Source organism: Budorcas taxicolor, chromosome 9 (genome assembly GCF_023091745.1).
Source record: "Budorcas taxicolor isolate Tak-1 chromosome 9, Takin1.1, whole genome shotgun sequence".
Taxonomy (NCBI): Eukaryota; Metazoa; Chordata; class Mammalia; order Artiodactyla; family Bovidae; genus Budorcas; species Budorcas taxicolor.
Genome location: NC_068918.1, coordinates 58,084,486 through 58,112,407, shown reverse-complemented (window position 1 = coordinate 58,112,407; position 27,922 = coordinate 58,084,486). Strand labels below are relative to the sequence as shown.

The 27,922-nt window shown below is 37.9% G+C and overlaps 1 protein-coding gene across 1 annotated transcript in view; it reads left to right on the top strand.

Moving 5' to 3' along the window:
- Window positions 1-27,922, top strand: part of PTPRK (protein tyrosine phosphatase receptor type K) — a 625,738-nt gene that overhangs the window by 72,865 nt on the left and 524,951 nt on the right. The window lies entirely within an intron of this gene.

Here is a 27,922-nt window from a genome sequence, read left to right as displayed (position 1 = left end):
CAGTTGGTTTTAGTAATCAAAGGAATTTTTTTTATTATTTAATGACCATGAGAAAAGTTATTGATCAATTTGTGCTTGCCTTTTTTATTGGTAATAAAGATGGATGTAGGGAACAGGAAGAAGAAGATGAATATAATGGATCTTTTTCATATGTTTAACTAAGAATTACATTTTAAAATGGTCTTGTTCTTTCAAGTGTTTTTTTTGTGAACAGTTTAAATGAGATAACCATTTATTTCTAGTCAACCTTGAGATATCTAGTGTATGATCTTTTCTGAGGTTGTATTTTACATTTCTTAGTATAGAGTTTATCTATCTTGAAGGTGTTTTGCTGCATATCCCTAATCCGTGAGAAGATTTATAGCTTTTTATTAACTTTATTTTGTCTTTATTTTATAATGAAGATGAAAAACTGGTTGGCTTAATTTCAAGGATAAGCCATGCCTGTCAGATGAGTTACTCTTCATCTCCCTTTCCTGGGTTTGTTTCCATCTGTTCCCCAAAACATTTACATTTTTTCCAGTTTTTGGTTTTGGTGAGGGAAAGGGACTGATTTTGTTGTTGTGTATCTTTACAGCTCACACCATCAGATTCAGGTAAGACAGCTGGAAATCTGCCCATATGGAAAGTATAGTGTTAGCCCAGTGGAGAAAGTTGAGAATAGGAATCAGGTTTTTTGGCCTTATCGACCACTTGTACATTTGACAGTACAAGGTATTTGAGGGCAGTACTTGTGGAAATGTTAAGGAGTTAACATTAATAGTCCTGTGGCTAAACAGATGGTGTAATTAGCCCACAATGGGAAGAGCAGCGTTTTCATGTTTGGATAAAAAGGGCTCACTGTGGGTGGTAGAGTTAAGAGGTTCTAAATGACAATATCTTATAAAGATAAGGACAGTGACACTTTCATACTTCATGATTCAGGCATTCATGTACATATATATAAACTCTCAGCCTGTTTTATTTAAGTATACTAACTCTTGTTACATTTAGGAACAATTCTCTGTAAGCGAATTCAGCTTAGTCCAGGAGATATGGCTAAGTACTGTGGAGGATTCAGAAAAAAATTTGGTCTTTGTACTCAAATAGCCAATTTTCTGGAACGTGTTCATAGGTTAGTGGCAAATAGAGGACCTGACATATTTTTATAGCAAAACTATATTGTAAATGATTAGTTCTATGAGTTACTTATCCAAGTTCAATATTCCTCAGAAGGAAAATATTTTCAATAAGATAGTGGAAAGTAGTTCAAGGACTGTGTGTCTCTTCATCATCTAATAGTGTCATTGCTTTTCTATGTGAAACAGTTTGCTTTTGTCAAATGTCATCTATTCCGAACTATATATATTTTTATGCAATATAAAAATGATACAATAGCAAGAAAATACACTCAACTGGATAAAAGGGCTATGGCAATCCCTTCTGTTTGTATAATTTGAACATGTTATCCTCAATAAAAATTTAGAAGTTGACATTGGTTGTATTTTGTTCCAATTGATTTTACTCAAATTTTTTAATAATGTAAATTTAAGATAATATCAGATACTTGGTTAATTATTAGAGAGATATTTGGAAAGATATCTTTTTTTCCCATGTCTGCCCATCTGCTCCTATGGTACAATCATAATGTAGAAACATTGACATCTCAATTATTTCCATGGCAACAAATTGATGTCAGGATCTCACATTTGACTTCACTGCAGGACCAAATATAATTTGGATTACAGGAATGGATTGGGAGTTCTTATTGAAGCACAGGTCTTTAAGAAAGAAGATTAAATATCTTTGGGAAATAATTTTAAGCCTTTAAAAAATGTACTTTTAAAGAGAAAAGTATAAAAGTATACCCAAAGTATATGAATATTCTTCTATCTTTCTGTGTATACAAAGCCATGATGAAAGGCATTTACTCTCTGACATTTGCAAGTAAGAGTTTGTATCTGATTTATTGTTTACTCAAAAACTTAGAAAAATAGAAACTTAGGCAGTTGTCTGTAGCACCCAGAATAGTAAAGGTCCAGAACCATCTTGCTTTTAGTTAAGTAGTGTATATAAACTATCAGTATGTGGTAGCTCTGCCTTAAATGATATACTCTGTGTTTGGTTGAGGATATCATAACGATAGATGATCCTGCGCACCGTATGGATGGCACAGCTTTTAAAGATTTTGTGACACTTTGCCTTCCTTCTTGTGTCGTTTTGTGCTTCAGTGAAGAAAATTTAGTATTTTACTATTTATTCCAGTTGTGAGTTCTGTCCATTCTTTATTGCTAACGCTCAGGGGAAACAATTAGATTTGATTCCTATGAACAAATGTCTGTATTGAATCTAAGTTATTTCTGACCCTGTTCCATAGCCCTTGGAGTATAATTTTTAAGTTCATATTAAAGCTCATGAAGGCTTCTGCCCTCTCTGACTATATAGTGAAGGCAGAGACCATGTCTTTATACTCTCAGTGTCTGGCACATAGTGGGTACTTTGTCAAAAAATACATGTGATCTCATGGATTGCCAGGGTATTGCAGATTCTCTGAACCTTGGCAGTGCACTCCATGCAACATTTTGTGTTTTGCAGGTTTAAAATTTTGGTTTAATCTGTTTTTAGGAGACTGATTCATTATAAGTAAACTGAAAAGAAACTGACTCATAATGTATGCTTGGAGATAATTTCCTGATTCTATCTATTAATCTCTTTTAATAAAAGTCAGTGAAAGAGATAACATTATAGATTAGATGGTTTCTAGGTGAACTAGTCCTGCAACTTGATGACGGCTGAGGGAGCCAGGTGCCCAGGACCCAGCTGGCCCTCAGGCCCTTCATTTAACCTAGAGAGAATAATTGTATAGGATCAATAGGAATGCATGTTCTCACAAGTACCAACCAGGTGAATCCCCAGCTCACAATAATTATCCCTCTTTGAGAACAGCCCAACCACAAAGGACCTGAAAAAATGATATACAGTGTCCTTGCCACTTATCCCTGACCTCCGGCCACCTCTTAGGGGTAGACAACTGATCTAAACTGTACAAGTTTTGAGATGGGAATGGGGAGGCTGAAGCTGGCTGAAGCTCTTACCTTAATGGCAGTATCCATGTACTCCAGTTGCTGAAGCCTCTGTGGACTGTGACCCATGGAGACTGCTGCTGCTGATAGATCTCTGAGGTGCGGATGGGGAGAAGTTCACTGCTGCTTTGAGGCCTGGACCCTACAGTGGGCGGCCATGATGAGGGCTCTGGTGCTCTGGGAACACACTTGTCCCTGGGCGCCCAACTCATCTGCCGGTCCCAGGCTAGAGGGCTTGGAGGGCCTTGGGGAGAAGCTGAGATCTGCCTCTCATCACTCTAGGCCTCGAGGACCACTGCAAGGCTCACTGTTGGTGGAGCAGGACTTCTAACTTGCGCTACGTCAACGGTCATGCTATGCCAACTGAGCCAACGGTTGCATGCTTGCCTGGCCTCAGTACTTACACCCTTGGCCTCCTGATATCAGGCCTTTAAACTCAAACTGAATTGTACCACTGGCTTTCCTGCTTTTCCAGCTTGCAGACAGCACATCATGGAACTTCTTGACCTCCATAATCTTGTGAGCCAATTCCTGTGTACACACACAAGTATATATGTGTATACGTTATTAGTTACACATATATAATATATAAATTACAATATGTATCCCTCTTGGTTCTGTTTCTTTGGAGAATCCTGACTCATACGACAACCAGCAATTATGTTCTTCTCTTTCCCTAAAATGACTTGCACATCTTCGCCCTTTCTCTAATTATTGCTTCAGACAATAGAGTATGAGGAAACTTGCAATACTTCACTTATGTATCATGTTCTAATTTCCCGGAGAATACACTCTGGGGCTCTGTGATGATGATGGCCCTTGTATGTCAAAGGTTCACTTTCTACCCGTTGTTGTACTAAGTTCTTTATTACACGGTCACGTTCAAATTATTTTAATTAACCTGGGTGATAACTACTCTTGCTTTCCTATGTGACAGAGTGGGAAAAAGAGGTAGAGAAATGTGCAGTAACTTGCCTCAAACTACATCCTGGAATAAGTGGAGAAGCTGGGATTTGAATCTGATTCTGGAATCAGGACACTTGCAACTGGGCTCATATCCAGATGGATAGATTTTTTTTTTAATGTGGATATGGGGCTTTCCAGGCCACTCAAGTGGTAAAGAATCTGTCTGCCAATGCCGGAGCCACAAGAGTTGCAGGTTCAGTTCTGGGTCGGGAAGATCCCCTGGAGCAGGAAATGGCAGTCCACCCCACAGAAGAGCCTGGCGGGCTGCAGTCCATGGGGTCACAAAGAGTAAGACATGACTGAGCATGCAAGCAAAGCACAGTGCTGCCTTCTAATTTTTTATTGTTTTCAGTATTGGAAGGTGAGCTTGTTTCCAAATTCTGGGAAAGTCTCACTGTAGTCACCGCCTGAGTGGGAATGGTAGTTTCTTGTCTGCAGTGTCCCTGCTTTCAAGGTCACAGAAGCAGAGAATTGGCATGAGGCTGAGAAGAAAATGAGTGTACTTAATGATAAGAATTTTAATGAGATTTCAAATGAGCAAATATACCCATTTTGGGATCATTTAATTTTTTTTTTCCACGCAGCTTAATAGCATTGCAGTAAAAACTTACTAATTTAAGAATTGTGGGCAACACCTGTCTGAATTAACAAAGTCTAAATTGTAAAATAATTTTGTAGAAATTAAGTTTTATTATTTTTCTGATACCTATAATTAGCTTGTCAATTAGGAGCTGAGAAAACTAAGCTTCTGAGTTACTAGAATAGTTCATTTTACATTAGTACTCTTATCTTCAATCTTCTTTATGCTATTAATTGCCTTTTAAATTACTCTAATATTTTCTACCGAGAGATCAGTTCTTTGTAAAAGGCTTTCATATGTAGCATTATGTTTAATACTCACAAGAACCCTTATTTTTTAGACTAGTCAGTTTGATGTGAAGGGAGAACAGAAATGATTTCTTCAGGACAACATGGCTGGTTAGCCAGTGCCTGGTTGGCACCTGTGTCATTTGAGGCATTTTATTAATATTACCAGTACACAAATATATACTGTTTAGACAATCATTTTTGAAATATCATCAAAGTTTGTTTAACAGCATCTGAATTTGTGTTTTTCCCCCCTCTTTCCTTACCTGCCCTTCTTTTCTCGCTTTTCTCCTTTCCATCTCTCTGTCAATCCTGATTTATATCTACGAAATATGCAAAGAATATATTTGTGTTAAGCACATTTTTCAGTTTTTTAATATATTTGGTGGTCATTTAAAATTTTCATTAAATTCTTATTACAATTCAAATTTATTCTCATTGGATCAGATCATTTTAGAATATGGTTAAGTTATTGATTGAATTTGTTTGCTAGTGTTTTGTTATTTGGAATATCTATCTAGAATTAATTTGAAATAGTCTCTGCAATTGACTATTGTAGTGTTTTAGGATAAGAATAAGGTAGATCCCTCTTCTGTCCTCTGTATTCTACTTGTATTCAGAGCTCTGAAGATTTTAAGTAATAGAATTGGCACTGTTTATTTTGAACAAAGAAACCAAAATCATTGTTAAGGACAGTGGTGTGCCTAGTTGGTATGGGACAAAGTCATGTCCTTTAGTAATCAACTAGAGTCAGGAGCTTATATCTGTCTTCATTCTGATGAAGATAGACATAAAATGGAGACTTCCTTACTATTTTGTTCCTTGTCAATGTATAATCTAGAATTATTTTCTATAGAAAAAATGTTTTTAGCCTGTTAGGGCCATTTGGTTTCCTTGAAATACAATTCATAATGGGAAGGTGGCACAGTTCTCTTCCTTATGCATCAGTTTGTAGCATACTAAGTTGGATTCTCAGTGTGCATTGTATTTAAAAAAATTTTCTCCTGTGACTCTTATGTGCAACCAGGGTTGAGAAGCACTAATCTAGAGCTTGGACATAGCTCAAATACCAAAGTTTTATTGCTTATTATAAAAGCAAATTTACAAGATAACTATTGTTTTTACTACTGATATATTTTTTTTGCCAAACTTTATTGCAGCATATGGATTTCATTCAAAGCAATTTTTTTAGGCGTGTTCTGGGAGGTACTTGTTTATCTTTGTTAAATTAAAAACTAAAGTAAACGTATCATACAGGAAGCACTCTAAAGGCAACCTGAAAATAATACACTAATGTTTCTTCAAAGCTTATTCTATGCTCAGTTTTGTGCTTAGCCCTATTATAGACATTAGTACATTTAAATCCTCATAACACCTTATAGAAAATCTAATTGTTCATGCAATGGAAGAGGAACCAGAAGCTGACATTTCATCTGCTGTCTAAAGTCATGGAATAAGTAAAGGGTGGGGCAGGGGCTGATGGGTGCGAACAGTTGGGAGACCCAGAGACTGTGCAGTAAATCCCAGTTCTCTGCTTCTCTGAGAGTGAGAGGTGTTTATTCCCATCCCATCCTTTGGGTGGATTGTTTTTCTACTTTTATTGTGAGGCAAAGAAGTGGAATGACTCTGGGTTTTTAATCTTCAGATTCTGCCATAGGATCTGTAAATAAAATGGTTATATCTATTGTTATTTGTGATGGTTAGTTTTTATTAGACCTTTATATAGTGACTAGCATTTTTTGAATGGTTAGAATGTGGTTCCTTAACTTTAGGATATCATTCAATCATGAAGTCTACAGGTTAGTTGTTTTTAGCTATTCTGTGTGCCTGAGGAAATAGGCTTAAGGAACTTAAGTGTCACACAGTGAACTTTGAACCAAGGCTCCTTGCAGTGTTTATTCTTAACCACCTTTTGCCTATGAGGTAGCAAAAAAGTTAATAGAAATTACAGAGTGGCTTGGAGAATAGCCTATAACCTTCTCCAGAAGCTTTTTAAAGTTGTATCTCAGTCAATACAAGACACTTAGCTAGCAACGAACACCATGAATTAACTTTCTCAATGTCAGAACTTGGTCATATCTCTTTAATCTGTTTTCATTTTTTTACTTACTTCCTAGTGTTAAACAGTGAAGGAATAAGATGTTCACTAATTATGACCAGTTCACAATTTTGCTGTGGTTTTTCAGTATGTTTTGCTCATTATTTGGAAAGTGAAAGTTGCTCAGTCATGTCCGACTCTGTGACCCCATAAACTATACAGTCCATGGAATTCTACAGGCCAGAATACTGGAGTGGGTAGTCTTTCCCTTCAGGGGATCTTTCCAACCTAGGGATCAAACCCAGGGCTGGAAATTGGCCCTCAAAAGAAATCCTTTTTGTGGCTTGCTTCATTATGAAGAAGCGAAGTGACGTCGCTCAGTCGTGCCCGACTCTTTGCGACCCCATGGACTGTAGTTTACAAGGTTCTCTGTCCATGGAATTTTCCAGGCAAGAGTACTGGAGTGGGTTGCCATTTCCTTCTCCAGGGGATCTTCCCGACCCAGGGATCGAACCCAGGTCCCCACATTGCGGGCAGACGCTTTACCGTCTGAGCCACCAGGGAAACCCTGCTTCATTATAGATGTAGAATTTAAACTTAATAAAATATGCTCATTATTTTATGTTCTCCAGTTAGTAAAGCTTAGGTTTTAGAGGTACATAATTTTACCTTATCTAAAATTTTTTTTTAAATATGGAAGCTCATAAAGAGAGTACAGTGAATCCCTACAACACTTTGGTAGTAAAGACACAATGAATAACCAGCAACACATTAACTCAAGGGGGAAAATGTGATTTTAAGGTTATATCAAACACACTTGAATATACTTTAAGTGAGAAAATGGAAAACTCAGATGGATGGCCTTTCTTATTTAAAAGGCAGAGGGGCTTTTATGTGAGAGTTAGAAAATCCTGAAAAAGTGATGGGAGACGCAAACAAACAAACACAGGAAATATGATAAGCCCAGACTTGATAGTAGCAGCTTGAACTATTAACGAGCTTTCTGAACTGATTGAACACTGATGCTGACTTTGAGAGTGGGTTTACGCTGCCACGTGTCCTGTCCTCAGATAGTCCTGGGATGACTAGGGCATCTCCTTGTGAGACTGTAAGCAACTTGAGAACAAGAACTAAGCACTTTCTTCTTGTATCCTGAGGAATGAAGATAGTGCTTGGCATTTGTAGGCTCTGTTAAGTGTGCATCAGTTCAGTTTAGTTCAGTCGCTCTGTCGTGTCCGACTCTTTGTGACCCCATGAATCGCAGCACGCCACGCCTCCCTGTCCATCACTAACTCCCAGAGTTCACTCACATCCATCAAGTCGCTGATGCCATCCAGCCATCTCATCCTCTGTTGTCCCCTTCTCCTCCTGCCCCCAATCCCTCCCAGCATCAAAGTCTTTTCCAGTGAGTCAACTCTTCGCATGAGGTGGCCAAAGTACTGGAGTTTCAGCTTTAGCATCAGTCCTTCCAGTGAACACCCAGGACTGATCTTTAGAACAGACCTGTTGGATCTCCTTGCAGTCCAAGGGACTCTCAAGAGTCTTCTCCAACACCACAGTTCAAAAGCATCATTCTTTGGCACTCAGCTTTCTTCACGGTCCAATTCTCACATCCATACATGGCCACTGGAAAAACCATAGCCTTGACTAGACGGACATTTGTTGGCAAAGTAATGTCTCTGCTTTTCAATATGCTATCTAGGTTGGTCATAACTTTCCTTCCAAGGAGTAAGTAAGTGTCTTTTAATTTCATGGCTGCAATTAGGACACATAATTAAGAATATATCTTAATTTTATTAAGAGTTTGGTAAAAATCCTATTGAGAATCATGTTATATAGTAGATGATGAGCCTTTAATTCAGGTCAGTGGTTCTTAAACTTTTTGGACCCATAAGGATCCCTTTATGATTTTTAAAGTTATTGAGAACACAAAATAACTTTATATGGGTTATATTTACTGATATATACCATATACCATGTAAGAAAACAGAGAAGTTTAAAAAATAATAATTAAAAGCTTCATTACTTGTTAACATAAAATATACTTTCGTGGGAAAAAAACCCTACGTTTGCAGAACAAAAAATTTAGTGAGAAGACTGGCATTTATGTACATCTTTTATGAGTCGCTTTGATTTTCTAGTTCATTAGAAGACCGCTAGGTTTTTATATCTGCTTCTGCATTGTCCTTTGTAATAGGTTCTTTTGGTGTAATATATGAGATAAAAGGGAGGTGTATTTTAATAGAGGGTGTTCTTTGATACTGCACTAAAATGCTGCTGCTGCTGCTGCTGCTAAGTCGCTTCAGTCGTGTCCGACTCTGTGCGACCCCATAGACGGCAGCCCACCAAGCTGCCCTGTCCCTGGGATTCTCCAGGCAAGAACACTGGAGTGGGTTGCCATTTCCTTCTCCAGTGCATGAAAGTGAAAGTGAAGTCGCTCAGTCGTGTCCGACTCTTCCCGACCCCATGGACTGCAGCCTACCAGGCTCCTCCGTCCATGGGATTTTCCAGGCAAGAGTACTGGAGTAGGGTGCCATTGCCTTCTCTGCACTAAAATGCTACAGATTGTAATTTCTTAAAAGTTAGTTTCAATGAAGAATTGAAACATCTACATTGAGCATTTTGTACCTTGTTACAGTAAAATATGTTTTGCTCTTTGTATAGATTGTTACCTATGCATGATCTTATAGCATCATGTATTGGTCAATTGGGAAATATCAGTTCTCTAAGTTAAACAGATCTGGATGTGGACATATTTTATTATGTGACTAATCAAGCAATAACATTTCTTAATGTCAGAAGATGAAGTGTTGGAAAGCTCTCAGGCTCAGGATGGTGGATTAAATTTTCAAGATATTAATTTTCACTTAAAATTTCAATTTTTATCAGTTTTTATCATTGGCAACAGACACTGTCAGTTATTTTCCTTCAAATGACAGGTTAACTTGCTCTTTCCTCCCCCAAAATGTCAGTCACACCCAATTCTGAATAGGTTGTCTTCAATCATTCATTCAAGTAAAGCACAGTGTTTTGTGAAAAGAGTGGCTGGTTCACCGCATATCTCAGTCTCATAAGTGCTTTTTGTTTGAGACAGTTATCCCATTGTATTTTGATATGCAGTGGAAATGCTTTATGCATTTTTCCTTCCTTTATTGTATAGGATATTAAAATCGCATATACTCAAGGATTGTGATTTTAAAAATGAACTAATTTTACTGGTTTATTAAAGACGTTCTTAAGTGAAACTGCACTTTATTTATTGTGATTGCATGTCTCTGAATGTCTGCTAGTAAAATTTGGTGTCTCTGTTTTGATTTATGCTAATGACATTCACAGCTTGATGCAACATTGCTTTTGCACTATCAGTGAGAAAGATAATAGTGTCTTAGTAACATTATGAAAACAGTTTTGATGTCATGATTCCTAGAAGGGTCCTAGGGAACTCATACTTTGTGTATCATTGGTTTAGGGGAGTGGTTGTCATGTAGATGTAAAGTAATTGTTTTTTATGTTAAAAAAAAATTGTCTTGATACTATCACAAGTAGAATTTCTTCCATGTATTAGAATAAATGGTTTTGTTTAATTGGTTCAATAACAGCTTGAAAAAATTAAATTGCTATTACTGAGAAGAGGATAATTTGTTTTTAATTTTCAAATAAATCAAGTACAATAATGCCTCACAGTGCATTTCTTAATAGTGATCTCGCTTATCATTACAACCGTATATGTATCCTGAGAACCAAATACTGTTTGACCGTGTGACATACTTCTTTACTGTCAACGTGTTCTCTGCTTATAGAGTTTTTGATTTGAGTTTTATTCTCCTTCAGATAGATTTCACACAGTAAGTATATGGACAAAAGTAAGTTAAGGGTAAATGTGTTTTTTCCTTCAGTTATTGCATTCACATAGAGTCTAATCTACACAAAAGTATTAAATATTTATTCCTAATTTTGGTTAACAGTCAATTTAAAAAATTGTACCATGAGGGAAAAACCTATATATTTTAACCTGGGAGCAGAGACCAAGTATATAAATCTTTCTAGTATTTTCTGGATTTTTCCCCCTCCTTTTCTTTCATGTTTCCCCTGTGGGGAATAAAAGCAACACTAAAGTATTAGCTCAAACAATGAGAGAAATGTCCTTCTAACAGTAATAATGCTTAGAATGCATTTCTTTTTCAAGTTTTATGAAGACTTAAAACAGTTTCTATAGGTTGATAATCAAACACCAGGAATGACCAAAATAGTAAATTCTAATGAAATAATGAAATATAGGTATAAGTCTGTGTTTTAATAATACAAAGTTATGTAGATAAAGGAATCATTTATTAAGTGTTTTATAGGAACCTGTTTTCAACTATGTACTGTATGAGATTTTGTGAAACCCTCTCTTGACTCATGTGCACGTTTATTTTTTAAAGTTACTCAGTACATTTAAACACAATTTTTAAAACTGGAAGGCTGTCAGAAAGGAATGCATGAGAAGTTGATGTGATCTTTGCCACTTAACACATGGCTAAATATTTGGGACCACTTTTAAGTGTTGTCTTGGTTAATATTTTTGTGGGCTAGGTTAATGATTACAGTTTAGATTGTAAATGATATTTGTAATTTCTTGCCCCTACCCCACTCCAAACATACAGAGTGAAACACCTTTGATTCCTGATGGCAAAGAGCTAGGACCTTAAAGAGCTGCACACATAAATCATTTATTTCCAAGCATTATTTAGTGCCCATATATGCCCTGCTCTGTGCTGGGGCTAAAGATATAAGAGTAACAGGATAAGGTCTTTATAGTCTAACAGAGGGAGATAGCAGGGAATGTAAGTGAGGACAAGTGTTAAGATCTCTATAATAGGAATAGATACAGGGGGTTCAGTAAAAGCTTAGTTTAATGGAGAAGTTGTTGCTGTTTAGTCACTCAGTTGTGCCTAACTCTGTCCCCATGGACTGTAGCCTACCAGGCTCCTCTGTCCATGGAATTCTCCAGGCAGAATGCTGGAATGGGTTGCCGTTTCCTTTTTCAGGGGATTGTGTCAACCCAGGGGTCGAAGCTGGGGCTCCTGCATTGGCTAGTGGATTCTTTACTGCTGAGCTACCAGGAAAGCCTCATGCAGAAGACAGTATGTGAAATGAAAAGACCAGAAAAGTCTATGTAGAACAAGTGACCAGCTGCAATTATATGTACTCAAATGATGTAATCCTTATAAATGCTGCTAAGTCGCTTCAGTTGTGTTCTGCTCTGTGTGACCCCATAGATGGCAGCCCACCAGGCTCCCCTGTCCCTGGGATTCTCCAGGCAAGAACACTGGAGTGGGTTGCCATTTCCTTCTCCAATGCATGAAAGTGAAAAGTGAAAGTGAAGTCGCTCAGTCGTGTCCGACTCTTTGCGACCCCATGGACTGCAGCCTACCAGGCTCCTCCGTCCATGGGATTTTCCAGGCAAGAGTACTGGAGTGGGGTGCCATCACCTTCTCTGAATCCTTATAAATAGCAATCATATATTGACTCTCTAGGTCTCTGTAACCAAAGTTATTAAAAAATGAATAGTTCTTAGTTTAGTCCACAAAAATTTATGAAGCATCTATAGCATCTATTATGTGGCAGGCCCAGGTGATGCTAGCATGAATGGCCTGGTCCTTATCCTTGACTGGTCCACAGTCTAGTGGGAGAGTTACAGAATTTCAGTATAATGTAGTAAGTGCCGTGAGGGCGAAACACACAGAAGGGTGTATAAAATGGCCAGGTGCAGGCCAGATCAACAAGATATTCATGTTTGTTAAAAGGTAAAGAAAAAATGTTCAGTGAGTCATGGACTATTTTCTTATGTACATGGCACTAATATTTCTACGTGAAAAGGGAGGCTTTGCTTTTGCACTGTGTGTATTTCTTGTCATTAAGGAACATGGTCTTGATTCTGCATGCAGAAAACGGCCAAGGTTTTTCCAGTGCTTTCAAGCACCCTTAACAGGTTAAGCCTGGTTCAAACCTAATCCCATCATTAATTAGCTATTAGGTTCTTGAATCAGTTATGTAACTGCTCTAAACTGTACTTTCTTCAACTGTAATGGGAGATAAACCTAGTAGTTAACTCTTTGGGTTTTGGTGAGCATTTAATGAAATAATCTATATACAGTGCTTAGCATGGTGCCTGGCATATGGTAGATGCTTGTTTTATGTCAGCCATTGTTATTTCGTCTTAAACTGCTTTAACAAATCTCATGGGAGTTAGACCTCAAAATAACTCAGAAAATAAACTCTCTTATTTCCCCAGTTAGGTGGAAATCTTGGCTTTCTTGCCTAGCCCTGTGCTCCTAACCAGGAGAAGCTTGCCTGCTCAAGCTAGTGTTGATACTGATTTCATAGAAAGTAGTGCTGTCCAACTCTTTTCCTTTAAAGTGGGATAATAAATATTTTCTAATCCCACACTGTGTACACAGGGCTGTGCTGTGTTTTAGAGGTAAGAAACTCGAAACTGAAATTATATTTGTCCTTAAGGAGCTTACACTTTATCATCATAAGAAAGATAAATATTCAAATAACTAGGCATAGAACACATAGTTTAAAAAAAAAAAGAGGATTGATTATTACTTAGCTTTGTCTCATTTAAGCTTTAGATTTTCTGAGGGGTAAAAAACCATAAGATTGTAGTTGTTAGAAAAGACCTTTGTTAAAAAGATGTTTTGAGCATTTCCCCCTACTGTTTTCCTTAGTTTTATTTGCAAGCCAGAGCAGGTATTAAAGATGAAGTGTTCTGGTGGGAGCGGTAGCCCGGAGCGCTTGAAGCATTGCTGATTTCAAACCTTGTAATTTAGTTAAATTGAAACATAACTGCATTTAGATGAATGGGCCGCTAGTTTTCCTTCCCAAAGCAAACATGCCAACCTTTCATTACTTCTTGTCTGTGCTATGGCTTCTGTGTAATTCCGATCTGCTCATTTACACATAATTGACATGTTATGGTGGTGCAGATTTTTTTATTTAAAAAAAAAAAGCTTCAAAAAAATTAGGGATGCTTTCTGTAGCATACTGCATCAATCATTTTACGTTTTGAAGTGAAAATGAGGGAGTGATTCCAGGTAACAGTGTTCCTGTGGAAGGTGGTTTGGCTCAAGCGTTTTTAAACCGGGAAATGAATAAGTGACACAGTAGGTCTGATTACAAATACAGTTTATCTTCATTTGGAATCCATGACTTCTATTAAATTTAATTACTTCCCCCGTGGCTTCTATTAAATTTAATTAATTTCCCCTGCAGCTGGCATAGTGGAGGTGCTGCTGCTAAATGAAGGTGATTGCTAATTGAGGGAGTTTTCTGTAAGAGGTTTTTTAGCCATTTTCTCTTGTTTATTTGAAAGTCTCTTATCCAGCCAGATAACTCAGGACATTATTGAGAAGTTACAGGTTGCAAAGTCATACATGAGTTCATCAGCATTACTTAGAGAGATCTGTGGGGCTTTTTTGTTTTGTTTTCTGTTCTGATACTTCAGTTAACATGTCTTTTTGGTGAGAGGCCAGCCTAGGATTCTAAGTAAGGGAAATGTGCCCAGTCTTAACCTAGACAAGATGGGATGTGTTAGGCCAATCTTCACGTGGAGGTTTCTGGCAGCTATTCCAAGGTCAACTGCTGTTCAGTTTCGAAACACAGAGGAAGAGAGGCAAAGCATTCTGCATTTGTGGACAGTGTATTACCTGTCTAACAATTATTATTTGGGGAACTCTCTCAAATTAGACAATCTTATTATTATGATTTTCTCACTAGGGAATTGTATGATAATATAAACATCAGTATATATTCCTAAGGCAAAGCCAAAAATTTCAAAACATTTTTAAAAATCAGGATATGTAAATGTTATATACTTGTTGTGTTTGGTTTCTACAAGTTGGCCACATGTTAGAAAAAAAATGTATAATGTAAATAGATCTATATTCATTTAATGCATTTTTATTCTTAGCCTTTCAATTTTTATTAGAAAAGAGCTTTTATTTTTGAGCATCAGTATGTGCCAGAAATTATATATACATTGTATATACATATATATATATATATATATATGCATGTCATATATATATATATATGTGGTGGTGATGGTTTAGTCTCTCATGTGTATACATATTTTATATATATAATATATATACATACACACACACACACACACACACACACACATATGGGCTTCCCCGATGGCTCAGCGGTAAAGAATCTGCCTGCAAAACAGGAGATGCGAGTTCCATCGCTGTGTCGGGAAGATCTCCCAGAGGAGGGCATGGCAGCCCACTCTAGTATCCTTGCCTGGAGAATCCCATGGACAGGGGAGCCTGGTGGGCTACAGTCCATAGGCTTGCAAAGAGTCAGACAAGATTGACGTGACTAAGCACACATACCATACATATATATAAATTTTCTTAGCAGTTCAGCAGAATATTCTTTACACATGTAAAATTGAAGTTCCAAGTTTTTTTTTTTTTTTTTTCTGTCGATAATTAAATGCCCATTTAAGTGGTATGTGAAAGTTCTGGTTTTGGAGGAAATTCTGTTCTTCTTTGAGTAGACAATACTTGGGTAATACTCTTTTATCAACAAGCTCTTTTGAAAGCTATTTTCTGAGTTTTTCATTATCTCATTCTCTTTTTATTCTCCTGCTTTCCTGGCCACATCTGCTTAAGTCAAACTGGGAAGGCCATTATCTCTTCAAATTTAAATTTTAGTTTCATGTCCTTGGGGATTCATACTGGCCATGTTTAACTCAACTGTGGTGCTTATCCATGACTTAGACTAAGCTTATTAAAATACAAAGTACAAAATATAAATTATCTGTTTTTTTTTTTCTTTTAGAATGACCAAAATGTTTTGCTCTGCCACCATTTAATTAATTTATTTGCTTCTTTATAAAACTATTTACTTATTTTGCTGCACAGGTCTTCATTGTGGCACTCGGGTTCTTTAGTTGTGGCACGCGGTATCTTTAGTTGTAGTGTGTAAAAACTCTTAGTTGCGGTGCTAATTCCCTGAACAGGGATTGAATCTTAACCACTGGATCACCAGAGAAGCCCCTCTATTTGTTGCTTATATTTTTCCTTTGTGAGATGTAGCTTTTCCTGCTATGTTATGATGTTATTGTAATTTGATTTGCCATCTTTATTTTAAAGTTGTAACCGACTTCTGAAGTTTTGAGCTTTAGAATTCTGCTAAAAATATACATTTGTGTGCTATTTACCAATACTATCAGAATTTGAATTGCTTTTACAATAAATCTTGAGTTTTCTTCTCAATTCGTCATTAAGCTCCTGATCGTTACTTCTTAGACACTGTGTTAATGTACTGGCTTTACTAATTAGAGCCATGAAAATGCAAAAGTCAATCGACGAATAAATTAGTGCTCTCTGGTAACCCTTTATGTGCCTGTGACTATGTTCAGTTATTCTGTTCTGTACATAGTAAGAGATGGCCCTACCATTTTGGCACGGGTTTTGTTCAAATGCATTTTTTTGCTGTATATGAAGACACACTTTTATTGCTTGAAATCTCATCACTGCATAGGAGAAATGATATAGGTGGTTGGTAGGGTGCAAATATCTGGGGTTAGAAACAGCTAGGTGTGTTTTATGGGCACTGTTGGCCCTGTTTTCTACAAGGAAGAGACTTATGGTGGCCATGTGCTTGTGGGCAGGAGGCCAAAGGGCTTGTTATGAAGCTGCATTTGATAACAAGCAAATGTTTAATTACTTGGAATGTTGTTTAATTTAATTGTTGCTACATTTTCCAAATTCGCTGACATATTAAATGCAGCACTTTAACAGTATCATCTTTTAGGATTTGAAATTGCTCAACTGGAATTCCATCACCTCCACTAGCTTTGTTCGTAGTGATGCTTCCTTAGGCCCACTTGAGTTCACATTCCAGGATGTCTGGCTCTAGGTGAGTGATCACATCATCGTGATTATCTGGGTCACGAAGATCTTTTATGTATAGTTCTTTTGTGTATTCTTGCCATCTCTTCTTAATGTTTCTGCTTCTGTTAGGTCCATACCATTTCTGTCCTTTATCGAGCCCATCTCTGCAAGAAATGTTCCCTTGGTATCTCTAGTTTTCTTGAAGAGATATCTAGCCTTTCCCATTCTGTTGTTTTCCTCTATTTCTTTGCATTGATCACTGACGAAGGCTTTCTTATCTCTCCTTGCTATTCTTTGGAACTCTGCATTCAAATGGGTATATCTTTCCTTTTCTCCTTTGCTTTTCACTTCTCTTCTTTTCACAGCTATTTGTAAGGCCTCCCCAGACAGCCATTTTGCTTTTTTGCATTTCTTTTCCATGGGGATGGTCTTGGTCCCTGTCTCCTGTACAATGTCGCGAACCTCCGTCCATAGTTCATCAGGCACTCTGTCTATCAGATCTAGTCCCTTAAATCTATTTCTCACTTCCACTGTATAATCATTAGGGATTTGATTTAGGTCATACCTGAATGGTCCAGCGGTTTTCCCTACTTTCTTCAATTTCAGTCTGAATTTGACAATAAGGAGCTCATGATCTGAGCCACAGTCAGCTCCTGGTCTTGTTTTTGTTGACTGTATAGAACTTCTCCATCTTTGGCTGCAAAGAATATAATCAATCTGATTTCATTGTTGACCATCTGGTGATGTCCATGTGTCTCTTGTGTTGTTGGAACAGGGTGTTTGCTATGACCAGTGCATTCTCTTGGCAAAACTATTAGTCTTCGCCCTGCTTCATTCCACATTCCAAGGCCAAATTTGCCTGTTACTCCAGGTGTTTCTTGACTTCCTACTTTTGCATTCCAGTCCCCTATAATGAAAAGGACATCTTTTTTGGGTGTTAGTTCTAAAAGGTCTTGTAGGTTTTCATAGAACCATTCAACTTCAGCATACTGGTCGGGGCATAGACTTGGATGAACAGTATGGAACAGTATGAACAGTGTGAAAACAAGTACTTTTTATCAGTTGAATTAATTTCTAATCTTTGGTTTTCTTTTTCATGAACGAGCACTTCAGAACACCTAGGGCAGCCTGACTTAGCTCTTTGTTAATACTTCTGCCCAGTGACATGTTCTCCCTGCACTCCTGAAGTTTTGTTTCATTCTTTCATGTTTTCTGAAATGCACCACTTAAGGACTAATGTGGGTGATTCTCTTCTTTAAAAAACATCAAGTGCTTTTCAGGGGTTTAAGTGGCTACCCAAAATTCCTATTGTAGGTAGGATGTGAATAAACTCTTTATTGAAAAAGAAATACAAATTTTAAATAGATGAAAAGATGCTCAGTTACCCTTATAATAAAGAAATGCAAATTAAAAGTATAGAGAGATGCTACTTTTTTCACCCATCAGATTGGCAGATATCCTTTGCTTTGTTAGCAAAAGTTTTGGGAGCAGACGTTTCCTTACATGTGGTTGTTTGGTTTGCAAGTTGGAACATATACCATAGAGGATAATTTTGCAGTGCCCATCAAATACAGATGTGTTGTGTGTGTGTGTTTTCAGTCTCCCAGTCCTGTCCAACTCTTTGTGACCCCACGGACTATAGCCTGCCAGGCTCCTCTGTCCATGGAATTTTCCAGGCTCTTCCTGGAAAAGAGGAAGAGGATCTTCCTGACCCAGAGATTGAACCTGAGTCTCTTTTGTCTCCTGCATTGGCAGGTGGATTCTTTACCACTGTGCCATCTGGGAAGCCCCCGATACGGATGGGTATATCCAACAACAGCTCCCCGGAGAATTTATTAAAATTATCTGTGTAGAAGGTGTTCATTGCAGTATGTTTTAATAATGAAAGACTGAAAAGCAGCTAAATGTCTAACAATAGTGAGCTGCTTGATTCAGTTATAGTCCATTCATACAGTGGGAATATTTCCCAATTGTTAAAAAATGAAATAATGAGGCAGTCCATTATATACTAATATGGAAAGGTGTTTAAGACATTTTATTAAAGATAATTTTTTCTTAAAAGGTGCCTGACACCATGTATAGTTTGTTGGCTTTTCTATTAAATAAGAGAGAAAACAAAGTGTATTCCCATTTGCTTTCATACACACATACATACATATAAAAATTGTTTTTTTTTTTTTAGGAAGAATCCATAAGTAAATGATTGCAGTTACCTGTGGAAGAGGAAATTTTCACTATATTCAAAATTTAAAAAGAATTTTGGAACATGGATATGTATCCTCTATTTTGTTGTTTTTTGTTCAGTTGCTAAGTCGTGTCCGACTGTTTGCAACCCCATGGACTGCAGAATGCCAGGCTTCCCTGACTTCCATTGTCTTCTGGAGTTTGCTCAAGTTCATGTCCACTGAGTCGGTGATGCTATCTAACCATCTCATGCTCTGCTGCCCTTTTCTCCTTTTTGCCTTCAGTCTTTCCCAGCATCAGCATCTTTTCCAATGAGGCGGATCTTCACATCAGGTGGCCGAAGTATTGGTAGTATCCTCTGTTTTAAGTGAATATCTTGAGAGTCCCTTGGACTGCAAGGAGATCAAACAGATCCTAATGGATATCAACCATGAATATTCATTGGAAGGACTGATGCTGAAGCTCCAATACTTTGGGATGAGTTAATTCGGTTATAGTGTTTCCTTCTTAACACTTAGGTGAAATGAGTTGCCCTAAGGTGAGGGAGAAGTTTTGAATCAGAAGGAAGAAAGAATATGGCAGTTGCCTACCATTCTGTCCTCAGAGAAGCAGGACATTACCCTTTCCCTACAGGGGGGGATGTCTTGGAGCCCTTGGGAGATCTGAAAATTAGGTAGTAGGAGCTTTGCAAGGAAATGGAGGTAAAAGGATGCCAAAGGCTAGTTTAAATTACTTTGAAATTTTGCCTACAGCCAACTAACTCCTAGCAAAGCAAAAGCTAGAATGGGGACATTTTTCTTATTCTTTCTCCTGCTTCTCATGTGAATCAGAATTTAAATCAGATTCAGAACCACAGTTTAAAGCAAAGCTTTGAATTAGCACATGGTTGAGGTATATTACAGGCCAAATATATTTAATTATCTACTCTGGGAACCTTAATGTTTAGAGTCTGGTTGCAATGGGTTTTTACTTTCAACAGACTAATACTCAAACATTTTTTAGACTAATTAGGAACAGCATGTAATCATTTGCACGCTCCTAGGCCCTGTCATTCAGTGTGTACTTTACTCTTTGCTATTTGGCTTTTTTTTTTTTTTTTTTTCATACTTTCTCTTTACCCTAAAGCATAGATTTTAAAATCCTGAAATCATACTAGAAATCAAAAGATGTTAAAGGAGAATCTATTATTGTAAACCTATTATAATTCTTTCAAGGTTGAATTAGCCCTACGTACTAAGGCTGATGGTTTTAAACTATATCACTGTGAACAGTTTTTCATTTTTCTTAATTAATTTTTTATTAAAAAATATGCTGACCACTTGCCATGGGCAAAATTTATCATGGCTCTGGGAATTCACTGGTTAATCAGAGTTTTGGTGCTGTTTAATTTGTAGTTTTATAGAAAAAGATGTTTATCTACTTTGTTCCTTCATAACCGCCTCCCCATGCATGCCCTTTGGCAATTTAATTGTAAAATATTGTGAAGTAGGAGGATAGTGGAAAGATTCATAATTGCTCAACTGTTGTTTCTCTCCTAGTCAATTCATGTTTAGTAAAGAACTTTACCAACATTTATTGGAGTCTTGATCTCTTAAGAAATATTTCTTATTTTTAAAATAAGAATTAAAATTAAAAATAATTCCTTGATTGCTACTCAGAATTTTGTAAGCAAATCTGTGTGTGCCCCATATAGTATAAATATGTCATTGTGATGCTGAAAGCTCAGCTTCTCTGTACACTGGTGCTGAATCAAAACTTGGAAACAGAGTTTTGGATGATGTAGAAAAGGATATTTTTATTGCTTTGTCAGGCAAAGGGGGACAGAGTGGGCTGATGGCCTCGAAACCAAGTGTCCCAACTTGGGGAAGATGGTGACAAGCTTTATAGTAAAAGAGGGCATGATCAGCTCTTGGACATTCTTCTGATGGGTTGGAGGTGAGGTAAGTAGGAGTCAGTATTATCAACCTTCAGTTTTAATTAGTCTGGGATCTACTAGCTTATGGGCAGCATACCATAACTTCTTCCACCTGGAGGGGCTTACAGTATCTGCAAAACAAATCAAAGATAATGTTGTGTTTATCCATTGATGGGGAAACAGAAACTTGCCGCAAAGCTGTTGTTGACTGTTCTTCCTTGTCTCACATCCTCTCCCTTTCGTAATTAACAATTGCTTGAATCTGCCCATTGGAATTTAGGGAAGGTCATTGAGGTGAATGAAGGCAGTTTCCTATAAGGAAAGAAATGCAGGGCACAGGAAGGCCGTGTGCCCAGGAGCCCTACAGGGCTCTGCATGGCATCAATTGTATACTGGAAAGAACCTAAGATTTGGAGATCTGATTGGAATACTGACCCATAGCTTCCTAATTATACAGCCATATTTGTTATTTTTTCTTTTGGAGATGTTTATTGTATACCCAGCATAAAGTAGGACCTCTGTAAATGCTAGCCATTATTTAATAATTAATTCAAAAGCAGCTGGTTGATCACTAAGAGCTTAAGAGATGGTACTTGTATTTGGTAATTTGCTCATATTTCAGTTTTAGAGCCATAAGTTGCAGGAAAGAGAGCAGGGTATGAGAGGATATTCATATCCCACAATTCAGGTAAGTCTCTGGGATGGCCACCAAGAGTGGGTTCTTGGTTTCTTGCGGGAAAAAATTCAAGAGCAAGCCACAGTAAAGCGAAAGTTTTATTCAGAGAGATGCACGCTCCGTAGACAGAGTGTGGGCCACCTCGGAAGGCAAGAGGCCGCAGGATATGGGGTTGTCAGTAAATTTTATAAGGGTAATTTCAACAATACATTGAAGAACTGTACAAAAAAGATCTTCATGACCCAGATAACCATGATGGTGTAATCACTCACCTAGAGCCAGACATCCTGGAATGTGAAGTCAAGTGGGCCTTAGGAAGCATCACTATGAACAAAGCTAATGGGGGTGATGGAATTCCAGTTGAGCAATTTCAAATCCTAAAAGATGATACTGTTAAAGTGCTGCACTCAATATGCCAGCAAATTTAGACTCAGCAGTGGCCACAGAAATGGAAAAGGTCAGTTTTCATTCCAATCCCAATGAAAGGCAATGCCAAAGAATGTTCAAACTACCGCACAATTGCACTCATCTCACATGCTAGCAAAATAATGCTCAAAATTCTCCAAGCCAGCCTTCAACAGTACACGAACCATGAACTTCCAGATGTTCAAGCTGGTTTTAGAAAAGGCAGAGGAACCAGAGATCAACTTGCCAACATCCTCTGGATCATCGATAAAGCAAGAGAGTTCCAGAAAAAACATCTGCTTATTTGACTATGCCAAAGACATTGACAATGTGGATCACCACAAACTGTGCAAAATTCTTCAAGAGATGGGAATAGCAGACCATCTGACCTGCCTCTTGAGAAACCTGTATGCAGGTCAGGAAGCAACAGTTCAAACTGGACATGGAACAACAGACTGGTTCCAAATAGGAAAAGGAGTACCTGAAGGCTGTATATTGTCACCCCGCTTATTTAACTTCTATGCAGAGTACATCATGAGAAATACTGGGCTGGATGAAACACAATCTGGAATCAAGACTGCCGGGAGAAATATCAATAACCTCAGATATGCAGATGACACCACCCTTATGGCAGAAAGTGAAGAAGAACTAAAGAGCCTCTTGATGAAAGTGAAAGAGGAGAGTGAAGAAGTTGGCTTAAAACTCAACATTCAGAAAACAAAGATCATGGCATCCGGTCCCATCACTTCATGGCAAATAGATGGGGGAACAGTGGAAGCAGTGAGAGACTATTTTTTTGGGCTTCCGAATCACTGCAGATGGTGACTGCAGCCATGAAATTAAAAGATGCTTGCTCCTTGGAAGAATAGTTATGACCAACCTAGACAGCATATTAAAAATCAGAGACATTACTTTGCCAACAAAGGTCTGTCTAGTCAGAGCTATGGTTTTTTAAGTAGTCATTTGTGGATGTGAGAGTTGGACTGTAAAGAAAGGTGGGTGGTGAAGAATTGATGCTTTCGAACTGTGGTGTTGGAGAAGACTCTTGAGAGTCTCTTGGACTGCAACAAGATAGAACCAGTCGATCCTAAAGGAAATCAGTCATGAATATTCATTGGAAGAACTGATGCTGAAGCTGAAACTCCAATACTTTGGCCACCTGATGTGAAGAACTAACTTATTTGAAAAGACCCTGTTGCTGGGAAAGATTGAAGGCGGGAGGGGAAGGAGACAACAGAGGATGAGATATTTGGATGGCATCACCAACTTGATGGAAATGAGTTTGAGAAAGCTGCAGAGTTGGTGATGGACAGGGAAGTCTGGCATTCTGCAGTCCATGGGGTCGCAAAGAGTTGGACATTACTGAGAGACTGAACTTAACTGAATTTCACAGGGTAATGAGTGGGAAGGGTATTCCAGCTATTTTGGGGAAGGGGTTGACATTTTCAGGAATTTGGCCACTGTCCACTTTTTGACCTGTATGGTCGGCTTTGGAGCTGTAATGGGGCCTGTGGGGGTGTCATTTAGCTCTCTGATGTGTAGCACTGAGCTTTTACTTTGGCTCAAGGTCTAGTGGAAGTCCCCTCCTCTGCAATCTTGGACCTGTTTGGTTTAATTAGTTTCTGTCATGTCTTCGGGCTATGTCATTCTTTTAAAGGTTGTGCCCTGCTCCCTTCCTGTTTCAATATGTCCTTTTTCTTCAGACTTTTCTCAGGCTAATTTGGTACCTGGGGCAGCTTCATTCATGTTTATATATCTTCGTAAATTGATAATGCATTGCGTCTGAGGTGGGGCAACAGCTCTCTGACTTGATCCCCAAATCAAAGGAGGTAAGATAAAGGCAGATGGAGAGAGCTAGTAGTAGTTAGCTGGATAGAGGCGGAGAGGCAAATGCTGACTGGTTCTGTCCTCTCTGTTCTGCCCGTGGCAGGCAGCCAGCTCTTTCCTTTACTCCAGCTCCTCTGTGCGCTGGCAGTGAAACAGCACATTCTTCTTAGAGAAATTCCTTCTGGCAATGGCATTTCAAAGAAGAAACTTAAGAGGAGAAGAGTCATTTTGATTTAGACTGCTAATGTGTGTGTAAGAGGAGGTAGTGAAGAGCCAGGGATTGGCAGCCAATTAAAAGCAGCATGCTAAATCTTCGTTTCTTCTTTCACTCCTAAGCAGAGGTTGGAGTGTCAGTGGGGGTCACTCAGAGACAAGGCTGTCTTTCAAGTCCCGTGAGGTGACATGGTTTATACAGTAAATCAGCCCCAACATATTATTAATACATTCCCTTGAACCCCGCACTTTTAGGAATAGCGACACCTCCTGGCCAATGGTGGGATTTTTTTTTAAAGTTCCACTCATTGGCTCTCCTTAGGGCGCTACAAGGAAGTGGCACCACCCATTTGGGAAGAGCACTGCCTGTACTGTTGCTTTGGGTGTACCTTCGTTATTTCCCCACCTGCCTCTCATTTAATTTTACCTCATTCAGTTTCTTTCTAGCAAGGGTTTCTTTATTTCCATTCTTTTCTCTCTCACCACTTTTTGGCCAACTAAATTTTAGGAAAATCATTCACAAAAGCAATATAGCATAATGGCTAAGGCTGTGGAGTGCCATGCCTGCCTGGATTTTTGATTACTGTTTCTATCTGGTGGTCTTGGACAAGTTAGCTTGTACTCTGTGCCCTTGCTTTCTATAAAATGGAGAAAAATAATACCTATCTTACAGGCTTGTTTTGAGGCTAAAAAAACAATGATGTATGTGAAGTTCTCAGCATATCATTTTATGCAAAAAACAATTATTGATTGTTTGCTTCTATTATTTAGCTGCCACTGTGCCCTTTCATTTATGTACCATAAGTAATTTCAGTTAATAAAATTAGTGTCAGTATATTGTCTTTTATTTTTTTTCTGGCAAGCCAATTAGTTGGCTTCTCTTCTTAAACTACATTCAGTCCTAATGCCCAAATATTTTATTTCTGGTTCAGTTTATGTGAGAGCTCAATTGGATGACTAGAAACGCAGGTTGTTTTCACTAGTTTCTCAGTACTGACTCTTCTGACAATATTTGGTCCAGCTTCACAAAATGGCCAAGCTATATTCCAATACGGAAGGGGTTTACTGCTTCTTCACAAAAAATCATGATTGCTCTCCTGCCCTTGATCCATCAACTCTTTGTGATTTGTACCTTGAGAATAATCTCTAATGATTGTTTGGGTCAGCATCTCTCTTTCAAGTAACAGATAAGGAAGTGCTTTAAAATCACCTACTAGCAAGATAGAAAACTATCATTTTCTTCTACTTTCATCAGCTGACCCAGGCTGTTCTATATGATTCTTGGTCTTTGCCCAGCTTCTTCCTGGGTGCTGTAATAAAATCAGACCTAAACCGTTGGCTAGTTATGTTGAGATCATTCCCACATCAGGAAAATTAATTTAGTTATCATTATTGATGATAGGTGTACATTATACCTTCAGTTGATTTTTAGTCCCATTGATTTTTAAGAGAAGCTATTTAAACATTTTGTGGGACTCAAGATATTAGACCCCTATCATGAAGGCTATTGCAAGCTCAATTTTTGGAAGTTTTAAACTTTGGAATTGTTTTAAACAACTGAGAGAATTTCTATTTGAGAGAATTTCAGCCATAGGCATTTAAAAAATTATAAAAAAGACACATGAGGTTTACACATGAGGAATATTTAAATTCCTTTCTTGAAGTGAAGTAATTCTGTTTATTCAAGTGTTTTTTTGGAATGAGCTTGCATAAGAGGGGGCTTTCCTGGTGGCTCAGATGGTGAAGAATCTTCCTGGAATGTGGGAGACCTGGGTTCGATCCCTCAGTTGGGACAATCCCCTGGAGGAGGACATGGCAACCCACTCCAATATTCTTGCCTGGACTGTCTCCTTGGACAGAGGAGCTGGGCAGGCTCTAGTCCGTGGGTCGCAGAGTTGGACACGACTGAGTGACCCTGCACGGAATGGCATGGCATAAGAGGAATTCTGGTACGTTGATTTTTAAAAAATAAACTAGATGACATTTCCTGAGTTTTTGAAGTGTTAATCATCTCACTAAACATAATGCTTTCATATATATATACATACACAGAAGTGTATATGTATGTATATAGATATATACATGGCAAGTTCTATACCTGATTCATATAGCAAGTAAATAAATTGAGATTTCAGCAAGTGAAGTGGTTTGCTCAGGGTCGCATAGCTATTAAGTGGTAAATCTACCCTACTCTTGCTTACAAATTTGTTCTACTGTATTATACATCTTTCCAAAAAATGTAGACGGGAGGTTCAGAAGTATCTCCTTACACGCTAGTATGAGTAGTTTTGAACTAAGTAAAACCTCTTCTTAACCCGTATGCTTTCCTGTCTATCCTGGCTGCTCTACTCGGGAGAAAAAGCCACATCTTGTAATTGTACTCAGAGACTGGGTTTTAGTACATCTATCTTCCTTCTCAGAGATGTTGTGAACTGTCCCAGAGACAAAACAGTATTGTCGCTTCAATTCATCTGGGTTGTTTCGTAGGCTAGTTTGTCATCCTCCTGAAGGAGTGATTTTACTTCTCTTATGCCTAGACTGTTGTTTAACTGGATTAAAAAATACACGTGTCAGCCACTACTGGCTAATGATGGTTGGGATCACATTCTCCAGGACCGTCTGGGAGATCTCTTCCTTGGAACCTGGGTGGCTCTGTACAGAGCTCAAAAGAAAGCTGTCCTTCTGTCTTCTCTGTTAGGACTTTCTGAAATTGTGTTCCTGTGACTTTATCTGCTCTGCTCTAGTGCCTTTCTCCTATCTGTTCAAAAGAGGGTGGAAGTTTCTTTACGAATTTCTTAAAAAAAAAAAAAAAAGGTTAGAAAATGCTATAGAAATTGAATAATTAAAGAATGAAAGATAAAATAGTTAAAATAGTAAACTCAGAATAAATAAAACTATAAAATCAGTTAAATGAATACATTTGTTAAGGAAAGAAAGTTTAAAGTAACAGGACAAATGCTAAGTAAAAATTTATAGTAAAAATATAAAAGTTAAATTGAGTACAGTACATTGCTTTAATATGTGTGTGTGTGTGTTTGTTTGTGTGTATTTCTGAACACAACATACCTGTATGCTAGAATTAACATTGCTTGAGACTAATCTCATGTTTTATGCTTTTGGTTACATGACTTAACCAAGCCCTTTGAGAGAATATTAGACTTTGGAAATCTTGATGACCCACCTTAAATAGCTTCATCTTGGGAGGGAAATAGGGACATAAGCATGTTTTTGTATGGTTCAGATGAGAGGTAATAATCTTGTGGTTTGTAATGGATCTAAATGGTTCTACAGTTTTTCTCTAGTCACTATTTTTTAAAAAATTATTTATTTTTTAATTGAAGGATAATTGCTCTACAAAATTTTGTTGTTTTCTGTCAAACATCAACATGAATCAGCCAAAGGTTCCCTCCCTCAAAATGGTTCTACAGTTTTATATAGACCATGTTAAATTATGGCTTTTTTGCTATATAATTATAGTTCCACAATAATAATAACTAGCATTAGTTTAGCCCTTTGTCTCTGAGAACTGCTCTCAATTACCTTATTGCATTTGCAAATGTATTTTGATTTTACATATTATAGTTGTTCAGTTGCTCAGGCATGTCTGACTCTCTGTGACTCCATGGACTGCAGCATTCCAGGCTTCCCTATCCTTCACCATCTCCTGGTTGTTACAGTAGTAATATCCTATATATCCTGGATATTACAGTAGTAATTCCTAAAAGGTTGAGTTTATGTCAGCAGCCTTTTTTTCCCTGTAAGACTGAATCCTATTTAAGGTATACCAGGGTATGCATACAATAATGTTATCACAATTTACCTGCTTTGTAAATGAGGGAGCAGTGTTTCTCGTCCTTCCTTGTATCGAAGGTA